We start from the raw sequence: 19,463 nt of genomic DNA, 5'->3' as shown, positions 1-19,463 counted from the left end.
GAACCCAGAAAATAATAAAAATATATGCACCCACTTCTTAAAGGACAGATGAAGGCACAAAAATATTCTCTCTCGACGTCTTGCAGATTATGGAAGAAGAAGAAAATTCCAGACATACAATAATCATGCAAAACTTCCATGCATATGTTGCTAAATCGAAAAATGTTGAACTATGTAGCTTATGCGAAAGTTCGTAGTTGGAGAAAGGAATGGCAGAGGTGAGAGAGGGGCAGTTTTGCTGACAAGTATAATATGAGAAAAAGGAACAATCTTCCACAAAAGAACAGGGAGAAAATGAATCTGCAGAAGCCAAAATGGAGAAACAAAGAATTAAATCGACACCATTACAAGTGATAAGAACAACACGATCGGTAATGTCACAATTATCAACAAAGTAAATATAGGAAGTGACTATAGAATGCTGAGTTGCACAGCCGGATCCAGTTTCATAAGTGAATAAAGTGATTGATAATAAAGAGATAACGCGATATATGTAAACGAAAACAAAGCAGCCTTCCAGTTAGAAAATTAATAAAAAACAGATTTTAGGCTCTACGTTATATGAAGTGTGACACTGAAGAGTTAAATGGTTGACTAACAAGAGTGTTTGATGTGTTTAATGAATCAGTGGTGACAGAAAGGAAAATTAACACAAACAAAACCAACAGTTATTTAAAAACAACCTTCTAGCTCACGAAAAAAAAAAAAATAAATTGAAAAAACGGGATTACATGAGCTGATCGACAAGAGGCAGAGAAGAAACACAAAGAAAAATATGGAGGAGATCAAAGAAACCACCAAAAAGGATAATGCCGGAAACAGATCCGAAGCAATATGGTACTAGGAAGACAACAGATTTTATCACTGAAAGACAAAAAATGATGAAGTCATCACGAGCAGAGAGAAGAGGGTGATGAGAGTTGAAGGACTTTACAATGAACATTATACATCAAAGACAATAGTACGAACAGCTAACTTTTCAGTTGACACAAGTGATATACCAAAGGTTACACCACATAAAGTAAAATGCTGCTCTTAAAAGTGTGAAAAGAGGAAAGATCAGAGACGAACGAATTGTAAAAGATTTGCTGTTCGATGCAAGAGACTTTAAAAACATGTTCGCCCACTTGTAAACCCAATGAATAAAAAAGAAAAAATCCCAAAACATGGTGTGATGCAATAGTTATTTTGCATTACAGGAAAGGTAACTCAGAAAATCTTAGTAAATATCGACACATTACCTTATTAACAGTTATTTACAAACTCTTCACAAAAGTCCATACGAACCAAATGGCAATAAACGTAGAAGATAACCAGCTTCGTAAGCAGTCAGGACTCTGAAAGTGTATTCGACTCCCGATAATCTACACACAATGAATCAGCTGAGAGACTCTACAAAATATAATACGCCACTGTGCATAGGTGTTGTCGATTACCAAAAGGTTTTCGACCCAGTGCAGCACGTAGCAATTCTAAGTTCACTGCAGGAACAAGGAGTAAACGAGAACACAGTAGTGCTGCTCGAAAACTTATACAAAGGGGGAACTGCTAAAATTGGGTTACTTCAAGACTAGGAAAAAATTAAGATTGAGAAAGGCGTTCACCAGCTATATATAATTTTATAAAAATCATATACAGCATGCCTTGAAAGTACTCTCAAAAGCTTGAATGAAAGAACAAAGGAGTATACATTGATGGATAAAGTTAAGTCATTTAAGATTTGCAGATGACATTGTCCTCATGTCAGAAACAGTAGAGACATTGCAAAAAATGTTAAATGACCATAACGTGGAGTCTCAAAATAGAGCTAAAGAGCAACAGAAGTAAACTACTGTTTAACCCAATAAAATTGAAAAATTAATATAAAACGGAAAAATTATGAAAACTAACAAAAGACCACGAAAGCGATATAAAAAGATGTACTACAGTTGGATGGAGAGCCTTTAGCAATCATACAGATATCATGGAACTTGCTTGCTTGTATGTATGAAAGGAAAAACATATGACGAATCTATAATCGTAGCTATGACGTATGATTCTGAGACCTAGATTCTGACATAATCCACGGAAAACTTTAACTCTGAAATTGCTGAAGCAAAATTTAATGAACTCCACATTCCATTGATAATGCCACATTCCAGGCTAGAATGACGAAAAAAAAAAAATCCACATTTGTACATCAGATATGCTGTACAGTCTTTGAAATATACACAGTATTTTGATGGTATGCCCGAAAATCATCTAAAAGCATAAAAAAAAAATATATTGATTTGTCATAACTGTTATGAAATCTGAAAAAAAACAGACATTCTGAGGATTCTGAAAATACTTTTATCACTGTAGATCTACTATTCAGGGATTTTTGGTATAATTAAAATTTTGTTACGGATTTTGATCTGTCACCCTGAGATCAAAGTCAAGGTCATTCATACTGTGCAGATCATGTTCACTCATGACCTACTACATTTCCACCGTGTTTGGTCAAAATCGGCCAAATTTGAGGGATGAGGTGGCCATCACGATTTTCTTCAATATCTAAAAGAGTATTTGTTGGATCTCAGTACCAGTACCCAGGTGCACTAGTACATGTTTGAGACTACATACTGGAACATTTGCAAAAAAAAAACGGTTCAGTATTGTTTTGCTGTGAAGGAGTGCAAAAACTGAAAGAATAAAATAATGGGCGCAGGTGCTAGGAATAAAAAAAGAAAATGTACCAAAAGACGCCTGCAGCCAAGATACATCACTCCTGAAACTTTCAAGTCTTTTTCTCGAACGGTTGTGGAATGCCAGCCTTGCAGATCTTCACCACCACCACCACTACCACCACTATACTGAATATATATATATAAGAGCTCCACAGAATGTGTTTGTAATAAACCAGTTCGTTCTCATATAACTATGGAAGGTTGAATGTTGGAAGTATCCTTGAGAGACAAGATGAGATCAACTTATAAAACATATATATACCTATATCTATATCTATATATCAAAATCTCTAGCTCTATCTACCTATCTGTCTATCTATCTATCTATCTATCTATATATATATATATGTATATATATATATATATATATATATATTGATGGCCAGCAAAACCAGAGTGATGATGTACATGATTTATTATTGGTGACGTTTCGGTTTTATAACACAAACCATCTTCAGACCTAAAACAGAAATAAAAACACACAAAAAAATAGAAAATAAACTAAAATATAATTTTCTCATCTTCCACAGAATAAAATAACAGGGAACAGAGCAGGTCAAATGAAATAAAATCACAATACAGCAATTTACCAGCTAAAAACAGAGCAATTGTGTAGAGGAGTCGTGTGAGCCAAGGGATGGTCGTAGCTCTGCCGTTAGTAGAGACTCCGCTATAAGTCTAGTCAAGTCATCTCGTGCAGTGAACAAAATTCGAAAGTTCTGGTTATTTATAGGGTGACTCTCCGAATCTGAATGATTTCGAACTGCAGAAAACGATGGTTTCGAGATTGGGAGTCCTGTCCTATGAGACCTTCCCTGATGCTCGGCAATCCTGGTAGCTAGATGGCGCTTAGTTTGACCAATATAGGATGCATTACAGCAACCACACTGAAATCGATACACCACCGAGGACTGCAGGGCATCCGGGACACGGTCTTTAAACATGAAACACTGAGACAGGATTTGGGGAGATTTAAACACCACCCTCAACGATATCTGCGGATAAAAGTCGTGAATTAGATTGATTATCCTGTTACGTAAAAAATTTGATTTAGGACCTAAATACTGTAATGAAAAATAAACTTTAGCTTTCTCAACCGTGTGAATTTTTTTCAAAGTATTGGTTCTTAATTTAGTTAGCTGTATTCCAATATACTTATCTACAAATTTAGTTGGGAATCCATTGTGGTACAGGGTTTTCCTCAGAAACTGCAGCTCATTATGTAGAGAAAAATATGAGGAGCATAAATTATAGGCCCTAGTCACCAGAGTTAGAATTAAATTACGTTTATATTGGAGGGGAACGTTTGAGTTAAATTTAGTAGTTAATCCTGTATATGTAGGTTTCCTGTATACTGACCATCCCTTGGCTCACACGACTCCTCTACACAATTGCTCTGTTTTTAGCTGGTCTGAAGATGGTTTGTGTTATAAAACCGAAACGTCACCAATAATAAATCATGTACATCATCACTCTGGTTTTGCTGGCCATCATTAGATTCCGCTTCCCACAGCACGAAAGTATCGCTAATGTCATCAGAAATCGCTATGGAGAACCAGTGCTTTAAGTCTACAGGCATAGTCAGCGCCTGGATCACAAGTTACGTAAAGCCCACCAGGATCTTCAGTTTCTCAACATCTGCCAGAATCATGACCTAACCCCGACATTTTTGAACTTTAAAACTCATAGTAGATACCTTCAGTCTACTCGGCTGTATAAAAATTGCCAACGTAAACTTCTTACCAGTGAAATTAAAACTAAAAGTAAACATGTAAATTCCTTAAAACTACGTTTGGATGAGTCTTTGGTTAAATTAAAATCTGCAGTTTCATATATTGATTATGTACATCTGACCAGCTTAATTGAACGCACTAACGTAAATTCCCTTGCTAGAACTAAATTTATACACCAAAAAAAATTAAAGAAAATTGGTTTTGTAGATCCCCAAGGTATATCTCCCGACAGAGTCATTTATAATTTTTCGTCGAGAAGTCTCGGCACTGTGGAAAAGTCCCTCTTATCTAGGGGGTTGAAGTTTTCTTTCCCCCCCAGGAAGAGTAGTTTTTTATCCCACTTTCTCCCTTTTGAGAAGCTTTTTAAAATATTGTCAAACCATGCCTTTTTTCCCAACAAGGGTAGAACCTTCGATTATTTTAAAAGTAGTTTAAAGCATTTGGCTTTTTCTAGTTTTTATAATGATAAAACTCGGAGTTGTTTCACAAAGGAAGAATATGCTGCCCTCAAGGATTTGAAATCTGACAACTCTTTAATCATTTTAAGACCTGACAAGGGTAATGGAGTAGTGTTACTGAATAGGACAGACTATAACTCTAAGATGCTGGATATACTTAGTGATTCTTCAAAATTTTGTAGGGTGACTGGGGATATATTTCAGTTTATATTGAGGAGTGAAGATAAAATTAACAATTTTCTTAGAAACTTGAAATCTAAACATGCAATTGAGGAAACTACTTATTCGGAATTATTTGTATCAGGTTCAAAACCAGGTGTCTTGTATGGTTTGCCTAAGGTTCATAAGGAGGACTGCCCACTTCGTCCTATACTATCTGCCCTAAACACTGTCAATTATAATCTTGCTAAGTATCTTGTTCCATTGCTGTCTCCGATAACTTTTAATGATTACACTGTGAAAGATTCTTTTTCTTTTGCTAAAGGAATTTGTGAACTTAAATTTAACGAGTGTTTCATGGCTTCATTTGATGTAAATCCCTATTCACAAATATCCCCCTTGATGAAACTGTGGATATCTGCCGTGATAATTTGTTTAATGAAACTAACAACATTGGAGGGTTAAATAAAGACCAATTTCATAGACTGCTCTCATTGTCAGTGCAAGACTGTTACTTTACGTTTAATGGTTCTTACTTTAAACAAGTCGACAGAGTGGCTATGGGAAATCCTCTTGGACCCAGCCTTGCTAATGCTTTTTTAGCTTATCACGAATCTATATGGTTAAAGGATTGTCCCACCCATTTTAAGCCACTTTATTTCAAACGCTACGTGGATGACACGTTTGCCATTTTTAGGTCCCAGTCTCATGTGCCCTTGTTTTTGGATTATTTAAATTCTAAACATAAAAATATACAGTTTACCTGTGAAACGGAGCAAAATAATAAACTCCCTTTTTAGATATTTGCATAGAGAGAACAGAAGGAACTTTTACAACGTCAGTATACAGGAAACCTACATATACAGGATTAACTACTAAATTTAACTCAAACGTTCCCCTCCAATATAAACGTAATTTAATTCTAACTCTGGTGACTAGGGCCTATAATTTATGCTCCTCATATTTTTCTCTACATAATGAGCTGCAGTTTCTGAGGAAAACCCTGTACCACAATGGATTCCCAACTAAATTTGTAGATAAGTATATTGGAATACAGCTAACTAAATTAAGAACCAATACTTTGAAAAAATTCACACGGTTGAGAAAGCTAAAGTTTATTTTTCATTACAGTATTTAGGTCCTAAATCAAATTTTTTACGTAACAGGATAATCAATCTAATTCACGACTTTTATCCGCAGATATCGTTGAGGGTGGTGTTTAAATCTCCCCAAATCCTGTCTCAGTGTTTCATGTTTAAAGACCGTGTCCCGGATGCCCTGCAGTCCTCGGTGGTGTATCGATTTCAGTGTGGTTGCTGTAATGCATCCTATATTGGTCAAACTAAGCGCCATCTAGCTACCAGGATTGCCGAGCATCAGGGAAGGTCTCATAGGACAGGACTCCCAATCTCGAAACCATCGTTTTCTGCAGTTCGAAATCATTCAGATTCGGAGAGTCACCCTATAAATAACCAGAACTTTCGAATTTTGTTCACTGCACGAGATGACTTGACTAGACTTATAGCGGAGTCTCTACTAACGGCAGAGCTACGACCATCCCTTGGCTCACACGACTCCTCTACACAATTGCTCTGTTTTTAGCTGGTAAATTGCTGTATTGTGATTTTATTTCATTTGACCTGCTCTGTTCCCTGTTATTTTATTCTGTGGAAGATGAGAAAATTATATTTTAGTTTATTTTCTATTTTTTTGTGTGTTTTTATTTCTGTTTTAGGTCTGAAGATGGTTTGTGTTATAAAACCGAAACGTCACCAATAATAAATCATGTACATCATCACTCTGGTTTTGCTGGCCATCATTAGATTCCGCTTCCCACAGCACGAAAGTATCGCTAATATATATATATATATATATATATATATATATATGTGTGTGTGTGTGTGTGTGTGTTTGTGTGTGTGTTCTTACCTAATTCTTACCTAATTGTATCTTTACAGGAATGAGTCAAGCTCGTACTGTCCCGTGTCTTAAACCATATTTATCGTACACACTATTTCATTCGGTAGTGCATTCGACTGATCAATTGCTCTGTTTGGGAAACTGAATTTCCTCACGTCTTTATCACCTCTCTTCTTATGCAGTTTTTTGCAGTGTCCTCTTGCTGATGCTTCCCCATGTTAAGTAATCATTTATGTCTATTTTCTCCTTCCCTGATATGCATTTATATAGCATTATCATGTCACCTCTTTTCCTTCTCTCCTGTAGTGATGGTAGATTCAGTTTATTTAGTCTTTCTTCGTAGCTTATATCTCTTAAGCTTGGTATCCATCTTGTAGCTGCCCTTTGAACTTTTTCAATCTTGTCTGTGTTTTTTGAGATGAGGACTCCAGACTACTGATGCATACTCCAGGGTTGGTCTGATGAATGATGTTATTATCCTTCTTAGCATGTCTTATTTTATGTATGTGAACGCAATTCTCATATTTGCAAGCAGTGTATACATGTTCCGTACCTTCCCACTGATGTGGTCAGCCGGAGATAGTCTGTTATTGATAATCACACCAGGTCCTTCTCTCTTTCTGATGTGTGTGGGGTTTTATTTCCTAACGTATAATCCCAATCAGGTCTTTTTCCACTTTTACCAAACTTGATTACATGACACTTGTCCACATTGAATTCCATTTGCCATGTATTATTCCATTCATGAAGTTTATTTAATTCTTCTTGTAGCTTTTTACAAGAGTCTCTGTCAGTAATTCTCCTTTGAATTTTTGCATCATCTGCGAACATATTTAGATAGCTTTCATTTCCAGTGTTACTGTCTGTATCATTTATATACACTAAAAACATGATTGGTGCCAGCACTGAACCCTGTGGTACTCCACTAGTCACTTCTTTCCATGATGAGTAGTTTCCCCTTAGTACTTTTCTCATTTCTCTTTTTATGAGAAAATCTTGCATCCAACAAAACAGTTTGTCTCGAATTCCTCATTGATGGTACAGTTTCCATAAAAGTCTTTGGTGTGGTACTGTGTCAAATGCTTTCTTCAAATCTAAATAGATACTGTCCACCCAACCTTCTCTTTCCTGTATTGTGTCTGTTTGTCATAGTAGCTCAACAGATTAGTAGCATATGATTTTCCTTTTCTGAAACCAAACTGTCTTTCTGTTATCATATTGTGTTCTTCTAGATGATTTACCCAAGCTTTTCTTATAAGCTTTTCTAATACCTTGCTTACAACACTGGTCAGTGATACTGGTCGGTAATTGAGTGGATTTTGTCTATTCCCTTTCTTGAATAAGGGGACAATATTTGCTTTCTTTCAAATATCACGTAGTTTATCTTGACTCAAGGATTTCTTGAAAATTAAAAATAATGGTTTACTTAACCCCTTTGCACATTCTCGTAGCACCCAACATGAAATTTCATCAGGACCATTTGCTTTTCCTCTGTCTAATTTGCTTAACTCCTCCTGTATTACTTTTTCTGATATTTGTATATCTGGTAGTATGTGTGGGCATGCATGTTCCACATAGTCCCTCTCAAAATTGTTTTCTTCTGTAAAAACTGATTGGAAATTCTTATTTAGTGCTTCACAAATATATATCTTTCTCTTGTGTATACGTGATTCCCTCGTCCATAATGGATTGTATTATATATTTTACTTTGGTTTTGCTTCTGATGTAGCTGTAAAATAGCTTCGGTTGATCACTACTTTTATTTATGATATCCTCCTCAAACTGTTTGTGGACTTCCCTCCTTATTCTTGTATAATCGTTTCTTGCCTGTTTGTAATTATTATATGCCCTTTCACTATTGTGTCTTCTGTATCTATTCCACAACAAATCTCTTCTTTCTTTTGATTTTTTACATTCTGTATTGAACCATTTCTGTATTTATTCATCTGCTTCTTTGTGCTGTTGGCTGTACTTCTGGACTCCTATTTCATAAAATTCACAATTTTTTATATACAGCATTTAAATCTTGTCCTCTAAGCTCATTTTCCCAATCAACTTCTAAGAAATACTTCTTTAGGTCATGATAATTTCCCTTTTTATAGTTTAGGCTCTTTTTGTAACTTTCAATGCTGTTAACTATGTCATATGCTATCCTGAAGTTGCAATTTAGTACTGCATGGTCGCTTTTGCCGAGTGGAGGGTGATATATTAAACTGTCAATATCATTTTCTTACCTAGTAAATATGAGATCTAGCATTGCAAGTACATCAAGTCCTCTTTTTCTGGTGGTTTCCCTCACATGTTGCGTCAGAAAAAACTCTTGCACGAGATCCAGGAGCTTTTGGTCCCAACAGGTTTCTTGGCTTATTATATCTAGAGTATTCGAATTTATATTTGTATTAAAATCTCCAGTTAGTATAATTCTTTCCGACTTCTCTTCCATTTTATGTATAATGCTCTTAAACTCTGAACTGTACTCTCTGCCAGGTCCTCATATTCGTCTCTTTCCCATGTGTTTGATCTGGGTGGCATGTACAAATTGGCTACAGTAACTTTCCCTTCAGATGTGTTGATCTCTACTGCAATCAGTTCTACTTGTGAGGGTATATCTAGTTTTATTTAATTGACTTTTAGATTTTTCTTAGTTAATATTATAATTCCTCCTCCTTTTCTTAAGTTTCTATCTCTTCTCCATATATTATATTCCTCTAAGTTTAGTATGTCATTTGATATCCTTGGTGTTAATTTTGTTTCAGTTAAGCGTATTATATGTGGTTCATTTTCTCTGACGTAATCATTCATCTCTAATACTTTAGATACCATTCCATCCACATTTGAGTACATCAGCTTAATCATCTTGTTTATATACTTGTCATGACATGGTTCTACTACCTTCCTCCTTTTTATTCCCTCCTGTTTATGTACCACTTTCGTACCTGCAATCCTATTACTTTGTAAAAAAAAAAAAATCTTCTCTTCTTCTGATCTTCCCTCATTTTAGTTTTTGCTTCCTTCCTCTTCTCTTTCAGTAACTCCAGTTCCTCTTGTGTTAGGCATCTTTTTATCCATACATTTTTGAACTCCTCTTTTTCCATAAGATTCTTTGCATTTTTTAGTATCTCCTCCACGGTGTTTACACTCTGGAAAGTTACCTTTAGCGGTCTTGACTTGCTTTTCTCGTATTTCCCTAACTTTTTGTGTTCCTCTATGTCTTTACTACAGATTTCCTCTGATACTTCTTTCAATAAGCTCATTACATTTGCCATCTCCTTTTTGTCTCTTGAGATCTTGTTTTTTACTTCTCCCTCTTTTATACCAGCGATTACTATAGATTTGTTGATATCTACTGAATCTCTGACTATCTTTGGATTGTTTTGGATTATTCTTTTCACTTCCTTTTTAATGCTTTTTTCTTCCGCCCTTCTTTCTAAGTCTTTCTTTACTTTCACCATTTCAGCATACGTGGTTTCCACATAATTTTTGTAGCTTTGCACAGCTTCATTCACCTGTGTTTCTTCTCAATATCATTGCTCTGGTCTATCATACTGCTTACTTGCCTAATTGTCTCTGTATCATTTTTGAACTCTTCCATAATACTCTCGTGGTTGACTACTGTACTTGCCATTTCACTCATTTTCCTCCTAAGTGTACTCACTTCCACTGTTAGTTCACATATGGTTGTGTCTTTCTTGTTGACCTACCTTCCTAGTTTTTCTATTTCTTCCTTTTGCAAGTGCATCTGCTTCTTTATTTCATCAATCTCATTCTGGAAGGCCATCTCCAGTCTGTATACATGCTCTACCAGTTTATTGTGAGTCTCCATTTCAACCAATTCATGGTATCTTTACAGGAATGAGTAAAGCTCGTACTGTCCCGTGTCTTAGACCATATTTATCGTACATATGTGTGTGTGTGTGTGTGTGTGTGTGTGTGTGTGTGTGTGTGTGTGTGTGTGTGTGTGTACATAAAGTAAAAGTCCAATTATTTGGCATCAAGGGGACCGGGCCGATACTGAGAAACTGGATTTGCCGAGTATTAGAAAAACCTACCCACTCAGTACCTTATAAATAGGCTATTTGTTGAACACTGTCATCACCATTTATGGTATTACAAATGTGTTTGGAGAGAGTACTGTATCCTGTATGATACACTAAAATACTGTAATCAATACAGTATTCTACCTGAATCTGAATTATATATAAATTAGTGAACATATACAAGTGTAATGACACAGTAGGCCTACACGTCACAGATAATACTTCCTGGATGGCCGAAATTAAATGGAATATTACCTACTCACTTAGTAAATCATTTATATTGGTGAACACTGTCATCACTACTTATATTATTACCTCCGCCAAGGTGGTTATGTTTTCACTTCTGTCCGTTTGTTTGTTTGTTGATTGGTTGGTTTGTGAGCAAGATTACACAAAAACTACTGGACGGATTTCCACGAAACTTGGTAAAAGAATGGGCCTTGGCCCAATATAGGTTCCATAAAATTTTGGTGCTGATCTGGATAAAGGTGCATATCCAGGATTTTTTTTCTCTCTTTTTCTTTAACATTGGGAGATAGGGCGTTTTTCGACATTTTCGTACTTTTTTCAGTGAATATTCCATGGATCTCGATGAAAAAAATCAGGCATATTTAGGATGTTGGTATATCCGAATGTGTGCAGTTTGGCGCAGATCTATATAAAATTCCGGATCTGGCAGTTATAAATATGCTGTTATAGAGGGGTAGTCTTTTTCCAGCTGCCGTACAGTAACAAATAGGACATGACTGAATTATAAGGAACTGCATGTCGGGCCTTGGCGGAGGTATGCGCTCTGATGAGTGCCATTCTGGTTACAAATGTGTTTCGAGCGAGTACTGTATACAGTGCCGGTACTCTCCAAACAGAATAGAAAAATACAGAAAATAAACTGGATGAATATGAATTGGTAAGGACTTTCAGATGGACGTTAAATGTGCATTTTGGGATCATTCTTTTGTTCGTTTTTGTGTGTACGTGAAAGAGAGAGTATTGATGCAAACACTAATGTAATCCATTAACCCCTTAATAACACCCAGCACTGAGCAACCTTTTACAGTGCTGGTGTCAGTGACGACGAGTTAATGTGATATATATATATATATATATATATATATATATATATATATATATAAACTGAACAATTATGGGAAGGGAACCAAGGTCACTGGTATGTTTACACGACTCTACGCAACAATTCCAAGCAGTCAAGCGGTCGCTTAATCACAGATGTTTTCGCTCATATGGTAATTGCACTGAAACATTATCAATTCTTCCGTGAATCACAGAGAATCATAGCATGGGTTTAGGAAGCTAAAAAAACACGTTACTAGGTGCGCCAGCCGATTCTCTTCACATTTTTAAAAAATTTAAATGGAAGAAATTTAATCCACCTTTGAGTACATAGAGGAAGTTTCTTCCAATCTTCGGAATATATATATATATATATATATATATATATATATATATATATATATATATATATATTATGTGTGTGTGTGTGTGTGTGGTAAAGTGTGCGTTTTCGTACACTGAAGAACGAGGGTTCGCGCCCCGCCAGGGTAATGAACTTTGGGAGCGTTCTTCTGGCCACGTACTGCATTGGCGGACACAAGGGTTGCTGTGGCTAAACCAGTGTCGCATACTATAAATTATGTTTGCACCCAGTCGGCTTGCGCGGGCTGATTACACTTGTTTTACAGACTACACACACATCCAAAGCCATTCCCACACAACAGTTACACTTACAAGCACTTCTCACCCTACATATAATCTCTACTAGACAGCCTAAGCCACTTGGTAGAAATACATGGGCTGTATCGTCCCCACTTCGGTAGGGATAGGCCGGTCCTGCAGTGGACACTGAAACGGCTGATGAGATGAGATCAGATGATATATATCTATATCTATCTGTCTATATATATATATATATATATATATATATATATATATATATATATATATATGTACAGTATATATGAGATATCGCACCAAACCTTCCATATTGACATCCAAACAATATTGTCACTCGGACCCCTGCCAATACTTTGTGTTCTTGAGCAGCCCCTGCCCTCAGGCTACAACTACTCTCGAGTAAGTTGAGGCATATTTCTACATAGTTCCTTTCCATATCTTACAGTGTAATGAAAAGCAAAAATGATGGGCGTGGGCGATGTTAATGTTGTTGACGTTGCTTTTTTCTATACTGAAAAGAAATTGTTGCTCCCACAATGCCTACTGTATGCTACATAACAGTTAACACACATTTCACTAGTCCCACCATCCACCAATATTCCTGCATGTCTCACCCATTCTCATCTGCTCATCCCACCTTTTTAGACGCGGGGATTTCATTGGAAGTAATACAGGCAGTCAATTACACGTAATAAATTTCACATTCATGGTGGTTCCACATCCATCTAGTTCTTATGTACATATTTTATACCGTCTCAGAAACACACACACACACACACACACACACACACACACACACACACACACACACACAGAAGGATATGGTTTTACCGTTCGACTAGCAATTCTTTCATACAAAGCCCGTCTTCACAAGGTGTTTTAGCGCAACCCTTTCTTAGTATTGGAAATCAATGCAGGCCATCCTGTTACTGCTCTGCACCATTCTCGCCTATTTTATTCTTCCAATAGTTTCAATATAGGCTATCCGTCTATTTTCTCAGAACAGGTAAATGTGGTAAACTGCGCCCCACCACTCTTAATACCCCCACTTCTCTCTGACTACCTTATCCATTTTCCTATCATGTTGTGAGCATTACAAAAATTAATCTCAGCAGATATACATCATTCGTCTAGCCTACATAGGGAAGTGTTTCACCGTCATGCAGCCACTAGTCTCTGCTCTCCCAGCCTTTCTGCCTTTCAGCTGTAGCCAACTCACCAATAAGAGCCACCATCAGGGTACATATACATTTAGTATGAACCTTGATGGCTGAATCATAAACATAGCCTTGGGTTTCATGCAAGAGATGTCATAAGTTACACGCAAGTATAGCACAAGGAGAAGTGGAAGGACTGATATCAGCATTTTCAAATTCTCCTAACTTTGAATTATCCAAGGATTTTAGCAAGAAACAAGTTTGCCCGAATTCATGGAAAATGGAACAGCTGCTCGAAGAAAGTTATACTTCATTTACCCTGTAAAAGCAGCTGTGCCTTTGTGTGTGTGTGTGTGTGTGTGTGTGTGTGTGTGTGTGTGTGTGTGTGTGTGTGCGTGTATGTGTGCGTGTATGTGTGTGTGTGTGTGTGTGTGTGTGTGTGTGTGTGTGTGTAAACTTGCAAGTACTCCTGTTGGTGGCCCAGCCTTGATGTTCACGTCAGTCGGTTGATTTGCGGATGGATGGGGTGGGCAATTCTTTAGGTACGTTGGTGAACATGTAGGGTGATAGGAGTGGGAAGGACGAGTGGCGTGGGTGGATGGAGAAAGGCGATTGGGGTGGTAGGGATGGGCAGCGTGGGTGAGCAGGATGGACGACTGGGTATTTAACAGTTGGGGTGGATGCTTAGGATGGACAAATTTGGTAGGCTGGGTGAATATAATGGATGGGTGGACAGATGGAGTTTCGTGAGTGGTTAGGATAGGTAGGGTGGATTTCGATGGTAGGTAGACGTGGTGGGGTAAGTTGCCAAAGTGTGAGGGTGGTTACTTGAGTGATCAACTGGGCTTTGTAGGTGGGTGAGTTTTGCTGGTGGGTGGATGGGTGAGTGGCACTAGTGGGTGGGTGGCACTGTGAGTCGGTGGGATCTGTTGGTAGTTGGGCTTTGTGGGTGGGTGGACTTTGTGAGTGGATAAGCTTTGTGGTCGGTTGGGCTTCGGGGGAGGATGAGTCAGTGGGCTTCATGGGCAGGTGGACTTTGTTGGTGGATGGGTTTATGAATGGCTTCCAGTAGGACATGGAGGATATTGAATGAGCAGGTAATAGAATAGTAAGTAGGTGGGTGGGTGGGTGGATGCATGGGGAGAATAGGTTCACTTGGTAATAGATCTGTTGGAGTAAAGAGGATACTTATTATAATAGGTCCTTTGGGAAAAACAAGACCATGTGGGGTATGTCCCTGGGAGAACAGGCAGATATAGAAACATAGACCTAATAAGCAATACAGATCCGTGGAGGAAATAGGTTCATGGTAGACAATAATATGTCCAAGTGTGTCCCCATGAGAAAAGCAGGTCCATGTGTAACATCAGGTTTTAGAGTGAAAGTAGGATTATGGAAGGCAAATAGGTTTGTGTGGAAAATAGGCCCCTTGGCAAAATATAGGACCATTGAGAAAAATTATCCACGGGTGAAAGAGGTCGATGGGAGAGACGAGGTTCATGTGGGAAAGCTGGGTATCAGGAAAATAGTTCCATGGGGAAAATAGGTTCATGGGGAAAAATAAGTCCAGAAGAGAAAATAGCTCTTTAAAGGAAACTGGTTCAAGGGAAAAACAAGTCCTGGCATTTAAGATGAGAGGGACCAGCCTTACTCATCCCTGAGTGGCATTACGTGAGCAATAAACCCCAACCACCCTTTGGATATAAACCGACAGAGGCTCAGCCCGGTTGGATTGCCTTAATTACCCACTTTACCACCAAGTGCCATAGTTTCGATACCGGTATATGGTTACCACAGAGCGCGGTAAATGGTTTCCTGGAGTAGAGGAAACCATTTGGCTTGTCACTCAGTGTACTGTAGAGTCACTCGTTGACAAAAGGAAGAGGAAGGAAAGAATGAAAGAAAAACATAAGAGGAAGGAAGGAAAGAAGAGAGGGAAGGGCAGTCACCCGAGAGCAGCACTACATTGAGTGAGTGGACGGTGAGCGTCCCCACCTACTGCTATATACCTATATAAAACATATACATGGTACACACACACACACACACACACACACACACACACACACACATATATATATATATATATATATATATATATATATATATATATATATATATATATATATATATATGGGGGCTGGTGCGGGGGTGGGTGGGTGTGGGTGAATGATTCTTGGTATACAAATGTCAGCCTGAAAACAGTGAGATTAAAAGAGCGAGAGCAGTCTTGTTATAGAGCTGGGCTCGTATCCTGCGGTTCATGGCTCGTTTTCCAGGGTTGTACAAAAGTTCGGAATCTGATAATATTTTTAAAGCATTACTGTTCATATTTTTTGACCGTTTTACTTGAGGTGGTTGTCTTGCTTTACCAACTCTCACATCATTCATCATTGTAACCTATGTGAGTCTAAGTTCTCCACACTGCTAGCCGTAAAAAACATAACACCGATCAAAGCTGACTTTCGATGTTTCTCTCTACCACTAAGCCATATATACAGTAGCATGGTGAAAAACAGTGCCAGGGTTCTCATTAACCCAGTTCACCTCCACTCTCTCCTGAATTGCAGTTCCTTTCCTTCACGTGTCTTCGCTTTTCCCCACCCTTTTTCTTTGCTCCTCGCGTCCTCACTGCTGCTTCTGTCACTTCCCTGCACATTTATCTCAATTCCTTCTTTCTTCCATGCGATCCGATTTTTCTATTCCTGCCATTCCTCTTTCAGAATGCATATGTTCCTTTTATCTTTTCTCATCCTTCTTTTCCTTCCCACATTCCTTTCACGTTTGCAAAGTGAATATGGTTACCTATGGAAAGAATTGTTGTTCCAGTTCAGTTTGCCTGTGTGAAGAATACAGTCACTGACAAAAAAGTATTTTAATCAGGCTGATTACTGCTTTCCTTCACTAGTAAGGGTTTCTGTTCATTAGTTGTCTTTGAATGTGATTTCCAGTTAATGAACATGCCATAGAGAGGTCCACAGATACAACATGATTCTTTAGGCTGTCCACGAAAGAAAAAAATTTTTTAAAGGGAAGCAAGACTGCAAAACTGAGTACTGTATTCATAATCCTGAATCATTATATGAACATTAATGCCAGTAAGAGGGTAAGAAAATTACGACCTTCCGCATAGATAATGATGAGTATGAGAAGCTTTGTAGACATTAGATATCAACCATCTAGCAAACTTTTTCTTTGCTATGGAAACGTTTTTATCCTGAGTTCTGACTAACACCAGATGATTCAGTTTAGATGGAAGGCATCCCGTAAATCAAACATATAAACAACATATTGTTCAATGAAAAAAAAATGAATATAAGAATTTAACAGCTCTCTGCAGAGCACGTACACGAAAGAATTTTGTTGTGTGTATCATTGAGTCCAACCCATAACAATTCTCCGAATTCAGAGCTTGTTTTTTCTTATAGTTTAGGAATAACTGACCAAGTGGTTAACCAACATCCTCTGCCGCAAAGTAACCTTTCAACGATTTCCCGAATTTCGAAACGAACGTGCTCAGTACAAATATCAGAGAAAAGCAACAGTATTTATTTTTCTGCATAAAATGGTGTGGAAACATAGGTACTAACCCTGTAAGGGAGAATGAAATGGCGATCAAGAGTAAAACAGGACAATATTTGTTTTTAGGGCAGTTACGGAAAGTGAGTTACGGAAGTAAAATTGTTGTTATAAACATAGACTGAGGCGTAGAGCTAACCCATACACCTCCGTTACGACGCTCAATCCGACCTTGAAGTTCATAATGTGCTCTGCTCGGGTATTTTTCTTAGTACTATCTCATTTATTTTCTGCGTTGATGCGTGTACATCACGCACGCGGGAAGACGGGGTATTTGCCCTTAAAAGTAAGGCTTACTCCAGAGTTATTACCGAGGGGGGAAAAAGTACAAGAATTAGTTTCTAGACCAGAGCACCTCTCTCTGTCCAACAGATCCCCCGGTACGGAACGTAGTGTACTTAGTGCACCGCTACAAAATACCGTCAACAATCCCAGCAGTACCATCCCGATAATCTGGAAATATATTATTTCCATTTATCTCTATCTTCATCATACTCTCCAGTAGTTGATCAGCCAATATAAATGTCTGTATTTAGAATATTAATTAACTATAAATATACCATTGAAAAATACCGTCAGCAGTTTCTGTCTCTAAAATACCATTTCAGTTACATTTAACAATATATTATCTCTATTCAGATCTACTAGCGTAACACTTTTCTCAGGTTTGTCCACCACTATCGTCTCTTGACTGCGACCCGCCAGTAAATGACACCACCATTATGGTCCACCAGTATATTATCATTCTGATCTACTAGTTTAATAACACTACAATTCTCATCTCCCAGCATAATGCCATCACCATTCTGATTCCAGTACAATATACTCATCATTCTGATCTACCAGTAAATACCGTCTTCATTTTCATATGCTACTGGTCGATAATATCGACATTATATTTTCACCTTTTTAATCCACCACTATGATATTGCCACATTTTAGATTGTAGCCTGACACATCATACACATGAGTATGTTTGTTTGTGTGTGTGTGTGTGTGTGTGTGTGTGTGTGTGTGTGTGTGTGTGTGTGTGTGTGTGTGTGTGTGTGTGTGTGTGTGTGAGAGAGAGAGAGAGACGGGGGAGGGGGGTTGTGGCAGGTGCACTAGTGGTGTTGTATTTACAGTGCGGATGCTCAAAGCTAAGTTACGAAGGGCAGCTAGTGGGCCGGCAGTACTGAGACTGTATGACCTAACTTCATTACTCGTTGTGTGCCGGTGGCGGTGATGGACTGCTGGTATCAATGCAGATTGTGGTGGTGATGTTGGATGGGTGATACTGATTGTGATGTGGTGGGAAAGTAGCAAGGATGAGGCTGGCTGTACTGATGGGCTGGTGATCTAAAGCTGCTGGAAGTGTAGTGATACCTGAAGAAGTAGTAGGACTGGTAATAACAATGGACATCATGTGGCAACGGAGTTGGTCGAGGTGATGATAACTATGGTTGTAGTACAAATGATGCTGGTGGTAATGGTGGTGATTGTGCGGTTGCTTGTGATGGGCCAAGTATTGGTTTAAAGAAAGATTTATCTTTAGAGTTCTGTCAGCTACCAAGATAATAGTAATAACACTTTACGGTAAACTGGTGACTTTCTTGGTGAAGACGACAGAGCAATTATACTGGAGGTGACAGTGGTAGTGATGATGGCAAGAACAAAAAGGCTCACAGGGGGTCAGAAGTATAATTCGTGCTGGCTTTTGTGATGCTGGGAGCAATGGACGTGGATAAGATAACCAGTGCAGAATATGGTAGTCATATAGCGAAAGTTGGTGGAGGCTTTTGCGGCGTCAATAACTGTAAGGCAGTAGCGTGTTTAGTGTTTCAGTTTTGGCGATGGTGAATGTAGCAATGGTTATGATGATGGTGGTGTAGCTGATCATAATGGCACTGGGGATCACATACTTGGCGCTGAGAATATTTAGCTTTTGAAGCTGTGAGTGTGATGTTCGTGGCAGTAGTTCGAGTTGTGCTGGTGACTGCGATGGAAATGGGGATGGAATGTTGGTGGTAGTTTAGGTGCT

At 38.1% G+C, this 19,463-nt stretch overlaps 1 protein-coding gene across 1 annotated transcript in view; it reads right to left on the bottom strand.

The window, feature by feature from the left end:
* Positions 1-4,927: 4,927 nt before the first annotated feature.
* Positions 4,928-19,463, bottom strand: part of MED11 (mediator complex subunit 11) — a 427,497-nt gene continuing 412,961 nt past the window's right edge. Inside the window, exon 4 of the transcript XR_013900194.1 lies at positions 4,928-4,942. The gene's annotated coding sequence lies outside the window, so the exon portion shown is untranslated. The remainder of the gene's footprint in view (positions 4,943-19,463) is intronic.

The sequence above is a fragment of the Coenobita brevimanus genome, chromosome 104 (genome assembly GCF_032717465.1).
Source record: "Coenobita brevimanus isolate Jiangsu-jjx chromosome 104, ASM3271746v2, whole genome shotgun sequence".
Classification (NCBI taxonomy): domain Eukaryota; kingdom Metazoa; phylum Arthropoda; class Malacostraca; order Decapoda; family Coenobitidae; genus Coenobita; species Coenobita brevimanus.
This window is presented reverse-complemented; position numbering and strand designations above follow the sequence as displayed.